At 33.7% G+C, this 9,010-nt stretch overlaps 1 pseudogene; it reads right to left on the bottom strand.

Moving 5' to 3' along the window:
• Window positions 1–2,654: 2,654 nt before the first annotated feature.
• On the bottom strand, window positions 2,655–4,204 carry LOC132556061 (uncharacterized; annotated as a pseudogene).
• Window positions 4,205–9,010: the final 4,806 nt, after the last annotated feature.

Raw genomic sequence — 9,010 nt, 5'->3', positions numbered from 1 at the left:
TTTATTTGAGAATGTTAACTTCCCTTTTGAAGAATTTAGTTTTACTATGGGAATTTGATTGTAAACACCTGCTATGTTTACTGTTATACTTTTAATGTGGGACGAAGTATTACTGACAGATTTGTGTTTCAAGTTGTCATATATGGACATGTTTTTATTTCGTAAACACATAAATTTCATTCGGTTTTAATGTTTGACACAATACATACACAAATGTTGAGTTGACATTTGTATATGTGGGATAAAAATATGTTAAAAATTTAACTTGATGGACTACCATACTGCCCATTGATTCATAAGCTATTAGAAGAATGTATAAGAGTTTATACTGAATCCAATATGTATGCATGGTATAGTAGAACGTCTTATGCTTTCATCTTTTAGAGAAGACCATGTTCAGAAATGATAAAGAGTTAGGATCGATATATATTTTCTCAATATACGAGAAGACTAATTCTCAAAAACATCTGAGGTTTTTCAAAATCATTTTTATCCATAACGTACGGTTTAACTTTATTTTTCTTGATAAAAATTAACATCCCAATATCTTCACTCATTCTATTTACAGTTAGATACTTACAAGTACCTATCGTAACATAAATATCAAAACGTTTAATTCAACTCATTTATCTTTACTTTTCAGTGAAAAGTATTGAACAATAAAGCTGATTAAGTTTTACATCGTAAAATAGATTAAGAGGTATTGAATAAAACAATTGCAGTCGTTAAAACGCTTAACAATAAGGAATAAAAAGGTAAAACCCATTTACGCTTTAATACGCACAACTATCTAACACGACATAAATATCTGAATAAGAAAATGATATATTTCAAAGTCTATGGACATAGATGTACTACTTAATAACAAAATCCTCTCTTTAATACCCAGACAAATTAGCACCAAATACTCTTCATGGATGGAAATGTACGGTGCTGTAATTTTCATGACACTAGGGTCTCACATTTCCCCTTGGGAAAGGACTGAAATTTACTGTATTTCCTGTAATTTATATGGGAAACTTGAATTTTTGAGCGTGATCTGTATATCTTTATTTAGAAATAGTATAAACTTGGTTAGAAGTATTAGTATAAGATGACAGTGCAATGAGATGCACATATTGGCCTCGGCTGACCTGAGGGGCTGATTGGCGGGGGAAAATGGGTCAAATTCACTGAAATTTGCATTTATAGTTTGAGAAACATTACTCTTTTAAACCAGGGTTTGGGAGAGTTCTGTCCTCTGCATGTTTGTCAAAACCCTCGCGATCAGCATCCCGTGTCGGATATATTCTATTCAACACGTCGGGGCATGAAACAATCTTACATTATTACTATACATAATTATCGATGAATTATTATAATTCATTTATTTGACAATTTTCTTTCTCATAATTAGGGTTTTTCCTTTAATTAAAAACGATGATTTCCTCTCTAAAATCAGAGGAAGCTACACAGAAGAATGATTACCTTCTTTTGCCTCATCAAGTTACTATCTTACTAAATTAACATATTCCCCTTTCAGGTATTGTTATAAAACTGTTTGTTCAACATGTGTTTCTAGAGAGCAATTCCTGGCTTGATAATACCAACGCCGAAGAGAGGAAGTCTTTTATCATGACCAATTACACGAAAGTCCTTAAAAATGTGTGTTATTCTCTGTTTACCTTTCAGTGAAATAACAACTGGTTCGTCCGTTTTCGGTGTAGTGTGACTTGGCGAAATACTATGCTGTGTGCTTTTAGAAGCGAATAAACTTCTATGTCGGATATGTAAGAAAACTATATTGGATATAAATCATACATTTTTAAATATTGACACTTGAACAAAATGCACTAGATCCTCGGGGTTTCTCAGAATTAAAATGATGTTTTGGCACACAGCTCACACATGTACCAACTTTCAGTCATCAGAACAGTATCCTGTATAATCATATAGAATGAAAATCCTATCCTTAACAATTGGTATACACGTACGTTGTTACTGAAAAAATGGACAATCGAATTGACCCAAAACTGTTTCGAGCTTATACTTTCCATATTGAATTTATACATGTAATAGTGAGTTTCTTGGAGGTCTGAAGTGTCCCCCTCTGTTCCCCATCCAACACTTTTTGTTTCAATGAAACATATAGCTAATGCACACAGCGAAGGTGGTCGCTGTGGTTTCTAATATCGTATCGGAAATCGATGGAAAGTAGGTATATAGGTATATATTTTCATTTATATTTACATTCACCGTTAATGCTCTTGGTACATCTGTTTCGTCTTGCATCCTTGTTACAGAGAATAAACCAATATTCATAAACTTCATACTTTCCAACACCAAGAGTTATTTTGCAAATAAAAGAGTAATTTGGTGAGAAGAAGTTTATAATATACCAAACTATTTTTTTTTTATAAATCTCCTGTCTAGCACGATGTGGAGGTTTAGGTGGTCAGAGTGGTCAGAGTTAAGAACCCGTTCTCCCTCTATCAATAACACCAGAACAGTCGAATTCATCTCTGATACACATCTCTTCTCCCTCTATCTAACTCACCAGAACAGTCGACTCAATCAATAATACATAACTTTTCTCCCTCTGTCTTCTTTCACCGATGACCTTTCCCTCATACTTTACATTTGAAATTTTTAAAAAAAATCTTTTATCGTCTACTTTAGGCCGGGATGTAACTTCCTGTTAAATTAAAAATGTAAAATATTGAGAACGATTAAGTGAAATAGATTCACCTGTCCAATGGGGCACCCTTTCACCAAACCAGTACTTTTGATTGTGTCGTTTGTAGTAGTATCTATAGATGTTCACTTATGTCATGAACAAATGTTAAGATAGCGATGATGGCTCCACAGATGGTATATAAATTCTGTTTGAATGTCAAAAGGTGTAAACTATGTCTCCCTTTCCAATTTTTTCTTCAAAAGTAATAACAAACATGTGCATGTATTGCGTTCATCTTCCAATATACATGGTAGTAGACTCTCCTGGTGAATTCTTTAACCCCGAGAATCGATGTAATTTGCCGAATTATTCTAACGTGTTATCGACTTTAATGTATTGGTATGGACTCGTCGATATTGAACTTGACTAGACAATCATCACATGCCTAGCAAGTATGATGTCTTGTGTAAGGAATTAACGATACAAGGTAACGAACATGGACTTCCCTTATTTTATTGTAATACTTATCTCAAATATCAACAAGGCTGAAATTTTCATATACTTACCGTTTGGATGGCAAATGAAATGCCAAAATCAATGTTATGTCATCTCATAAACTTTAATGATTTTCTTTTTTCCATTTACAAACGTCTTTAACTTTACATATAAACATGTAAAAAATTGTATTTGTTTTTAGTAATTTCGTTAATATAGCTTTAAACATTCACAGACCTCGATATATTGTGGCTGCATCAATTCAGTTCGTCTAATACATGATAATATTGTAACTGATTCTGCAATTTCGTCACAACATCTAAATGCTGGGTATGGAAAAGTAACTATGTTCATGATCTGTTCTATACCATCTCTGGTGACAGATGCTGGAAATGAGAAATCGTGCGTCTTGTAGGCCTCTGGAAGAAAATGCATGACATTTGGAGTTTGGTGTTTCTCTGTTTCTTGTGGTTTGTGTATGCTCCAGTATTTAGTAAAGTCATCCAACTGCCTCTGAATAATACTCATAAAACAAAATCTTACACATTTAATATGCACTGGATCACACATCCCAGAATCTCTCATATCCTTTAACAATTTTCCCCAGAAATTAATGACTGCATTGGTTAGAAACTAACATTCTATACGTTGATTTGCCGTGAACGGTCCTAACATAAATGCTGGAAACTCTAAATCTTCATCGGTGTTAAAAGATTTCATTACCGTATGAATGCTTGCAAGTAACGTGTCCTATGTGCCTTAATCATCACAAATACATCGTAGTAGTCATATATTGCACTAAACATCTTCCTCCATGTAGAGTCTTGCAATATATCTTGGGTCGTTATTTGTAAACCCAGCTTTTAGCCATATCACCCTTCTAGAAAAACCATCAATAGCGCCATGAATAGCAATTCCGAAGGGTTTAAGTTTGTCATGGCTATCTATATGAATTATATAATTTGGTCACCGATTGCTGTGCTCTTTTCTAAGTAGCCGACAATGCCTTAGATCTCTTGCACCGATTAGATCGATTAGTCTTATGGCTTGCATGGTTGTTCTTTGAGCCACCGGGAATCCTCACAAGTTCAATATTCTATGACTTGCTTTGTATCGGTAATCAATGCCTCCTTCGACTCTAAATTTTCTTGTTTCCCTGACAACATCTATAGCACTAACCTCATCTTCTACTCCTACATAAACTAAGTCTAAGCTGAGAATGCTTTTATAAGAAAGTTGGAGAAGGCCAATAATTTTATAGTACGTATATCCTAAATTAAATTAATATCGAACAAGGTTCACTTAACTACTTTGATACATTCTCTACAAGTGAAATGTACCGACATCATAAGCAGCAGACACATCTGCAGTTAAAGAACATAATAACTATGTAATAATTAAAAGCATAACAGAATCGATGTCCTAAAGCAGTTTTAATACTAGTAGCATGGAAATTACGAACCAAGCTTTGCCTCGAAATATACTTTATGAAAGGTCTGATTTTGGTGCAAATTTTGCTCAATCAATTACAAGTATTTTAGAATGTAAGTGTATTATCTAAACAAGCCTTGTAATGATAACTGGTATCGTTTATGGTTCCATTCTCTCTAAAAAGAGTTAAGAGTATAATTAAAAGTTAAAACTTACAAGTTTGGATATTTATGTTACGATAGGTACCTAAATATCTAATTGTAAATAAAATAAGTTATGATAAGGCGATGTAGCTTTTTATCAATAATAAAATAAAGTCGAAATAATAAGATATAAAATGTGATGGCGCCTATAAGATTCCGTATGATATAAAATATTGAACTTAATTACCATACTTTACATAAATAATAATAATTTTAGTGTTAAACAATAAAGTACCCAAAACAAGACTTAAAAAGAAAAGTATCTGAAATAAAAAGAAATATAACTGAAATTAAACTTTAATATTTGAAATAAAAAGAAATTTAACTGAAAGAGTATTTGAAATAAAGAGAAAACACTCGAAATAATGAAATATAGTATCTTACTCCAGGCTTTGGGGAAGATACAGGAATCTTTTCCCGGGTACAAAAGGTTGGACATCAGCATACTCCATGACGTCAATGGCACCGGTTTTCAATCTCTGCTAAAGGACTGCTGTTCGCGAGTCAATTCTTCGATACTTCCTGGAACAAGGTCGCTGGCTTCCATCTGGTTTATGTTGAATGTTGCCGATCTCGTTGGCTGCCTCAATTTCCTTGAAAGCATGTGCATGTTTAATCTACCTCTTCAGTTTCACGTGCCAAGACTCCAGTTGGTTGGTGGTACGGGGGTCCATCTGTATTGTAATGGTTCCACATGGTCGCTCTCAGTCCCCTGGTTGACTACGTAGTCAGTGAAAGACCCTGTGTTGTTTAGTATGTCAGCATGCTCCAAGTCGTCTAGTGCGTTGAACAAAGCAGATCCTCTACCTATTGCTGTTGGATCAGGGGGCTGAATGACTTGACGGATCAACCTCCGAATATCTTCGTTCTCTCTGTAGGCTGTCGGGAGTCCGGTATTCTGTTGTAGACATCGGGAGGTTGCATTCATCTATGACCACCTCCAGTAGTTTTATAATAGGATGTAGGTCCTATTACCGTAGATCTTGTCAGCAGCAGTAAGGTCTGTCATGTTCCGGGAAGTGGTAAAGGCAAGGATTCGGGCATCACGGATTGGACAAGTTTATCGTCCATCAAGGTTGATGTCAGTAGTAGTCTTGTCTGACTCTGTAGGGTGCTGATCTTACAGTGTTGAATGTAGGATTCTACTCGACAACGGACCTTGTCTCGTCATTCCAGTCATCATCCCGCAGCTTGGTTACCTCCTCGTGGAAAATTGACGGTATCGATCTGACCTCTCCATGGCAAATATGCTGACATGGTTGGCAGGGTAGTGGAGATGACGTTCAAATCCGACGAGTGTCTTGTTTCAGGTGTTCACTGTTGCATGGTAGGCAGAGACGGTCCAAGTCCAGTAACTTCCGAAATTATAGAATTAATATCTTGTTAGATGTTCGTGAAAATATATTTCCAAAATAAACGGATAAATAGCTCCCCCTATAACTATTCCTTTGGAAAAAAACATTTTAAGAAAATCAATTTGTAACACATCAGTGGTTATAAGTAAACTGTATATTATATTACATATCTTATAATCATATACACATTTTCAATAATATTTGTTCTTACCACCCAGACTGTTTTAAACAAACTTAAGTTTAATCTCAGCGTTAGCCATGATCAAGAAGAAAAATTATGGGTAAAGTGCACTCGGTAAAGACAGAAATATCTGAATTATGAATGGTGTGACATAACGCTGTTTTATAACACCTAACATGTACATGGATACTCACCTCATTTAGCTGCCACACCCCTCTTCCTATTGATGATGAACACTCATCGCAGCAACAAAAAAACAATAACACCTGCTACTCCACTGAAAGGTCTTTCAAAGATTGAATGATGAGCTTGCAGTTTATAAAAACAAATGCCATTATTTATTTAGAAAATATCACATTTCTGGAAATTGGTATCAAATCTGATACATTTTGATAAATCATCCAAGCTATTTATATAATGTAATTAATTCAATATTTTAACACTAATTCATCAGTGAAAATTGTTAAATCATTTAAGTTTTATTTGAATTTTAATACCTTTGGACCAAAGAGCCCATCAATACATATATACATAAACAATACAATGTATATGTGACATCACAAAATATTACATTCAAAATAGAATAGATATTGATACATTCAATAGAAATAGGTTTCTTCGTACTAAATAATGTTACGGAGAATAGACTTAATTCAAATTGTTTAAACATATCCTTAAACATTTAAAAAGAAGTATCTTGAACATAAAAAAGTAAAAGTAAAACCAGCCAACAGGTGAAGGTTTACAGGCAGGTTTACTTGTTGGAACTGATACTACTTTAAGGGAAAAGACTACAATCATTATATAAACAAACTATAGAGAGGATTAAAAATGTCGGCAAGTAGAGATACAAAAATATCCATATGGAACATCTGTTTTCATATGTTTGGAGCACTTCTTTCCTCCAACTCCTTCATTGTATACTTTCATATAAATACGCGTTGGTGTATAAACGTATTTATCCTTAAGTTTACAATGTCAGTATACTGAAAACAGATGTGCCATATTTACAAAAGGCAATAATAAAGCATCATTCTATGAAAATCGATTCGGCGACACTTTGCTTGAACCTAGACATCGATGTGACAGTGACCGTTGATCCACTTGCTATCTTGTTCCATCTGTTGCTTGGAAATGTTAGGTTTGTAACTTTTTCTTAAGAAATATTAACTTAAAAAAGAAGTGATTTAATCGAGGAATTGTGGTTGTGATATTAGAACATATATTCCACTTTCTTTTAATAGAAATTGATAACACGTGGTATTCCCCTCTAAACCAGAAATTTGATTTATCGATCAAAATCAACGCTGAAGATTTATTTTGTGTGTCTGTGAATTGTCCCTTTATAAATTTGTACAATCGCTTTCCGAAATCTTAGCAAAGACTTTACAGCATCAGTTTGACATAATTTTCTATATCTGCGATGCATGTTTGTATGTTACATAACTAGTTTATAACTAGAAGTTATCACTGATTCAACTGGGATATTACATGTGTCATGAACAATACTGCAACCACAGGTTGAATGCGATTATGAAACATCAAAGGTTTTGTATATGTCATTATGTACTTACGCAATGAATGAAAACATCACTGGAAGAAGTCTTAGAAATCTTGTTGAATGAACAAATGGATGTAGATAAACACGATGTATCTCTCCTCCTAACTGTTAAAAATAAAACATTACTATCCTAAACATAGTAGCAATGTGATTTAGATCTTCAAATTAATTTGTAATAATTAAGGATTGCTTATAATTGTTATTATGTTTGTTTTCTGTAACTACATCGGACAAACATACCAATTATGATAACAAAAACATCATCAAGTAACACAAATTGTATACATTGTTTCGTCACAAACCAGATTTATATAAAATTTAGGGGTGTAAGAAATTATCATTTACGACCGGCAGTAGTGACAACATCGTGTACTCTTGCTCAATCACAATGTGTTAATATTGATAAATACACATAGTGTGATTGGTAAGCTTCATCCAGCCAATTGTTAGTCTAAATAGTTTTAGCAGTAACATAAAAGTCAGTTTCATGTTTGAAAATTTGTCCATTTTGTTATATGTATTTCGTTTGCTAACCAGGAGTGGTAATGTATCATTGTTCTGTAGTGGTTATCCATGTTTCATGACAACGTCCATTCTCATAAAAAAAAATGAGATGTATTTTCATGGTGCTCTGTTTTCTTTATTTTATAAAAATTACTCTTTCCTGGATATTTGATATCGCGGATAAAAAATTCAACAAATGCACTTTTACTTAATATAACATTCCATAGAATATGAATTCGAAGATTAATAGTTCTTAGGAAATGAAAGAAAATAAATCCCCCGCGAAAATTAAATATTCTTCAGCACGGTTATTCATTGTGTTGAATTGCTTCGATAACTAAAATCTAGTATGTTTCTGTATCTTGGAAAGTTACTATATCAACTACATGTCAACCGCAGGAGTGACCAGGATGGACAGTGATCATTGCAAGCTTTCAGTAAGCTCAGCAAGAAAGTCATGCGTAATAGCTTAAATACATCCTCTACATGTGGATAGTTTTGTATTTGAGAACGACTTTGTTTAAATTATCAAAAGTTATAACAATTTGTGTTAATTAGGTACTTCCTTCAGACATAAACCCAACATTCTTGCTGTAGAAATAAACCTTAGTGTTAAAGGCAATC

The sequence above is a fragment of the Ylistrum balloti genome, unplaced genomic scaffold (genome assembly GCF_031769215.1).
Source record: "Ylistrum balloti isolate Yb309-2 unplaced genomic scaffold, AGI_CSIRO_Ybal_v1 Utg370542, whole genome shotgun sequence".
Taxonomy (NCBI): domain Eukaryota; kingdom Metazoa; phylum Mollusca; class Bivalvia; order Pectinida; family Pectinidae; genus Ylistrum; species Ylistrum balloti.
The sequence above is the reverse complement of the archived record's forward strand: the minus strand, read 5'-3'. Positions and strand labels throughout refer to the sequence as shown.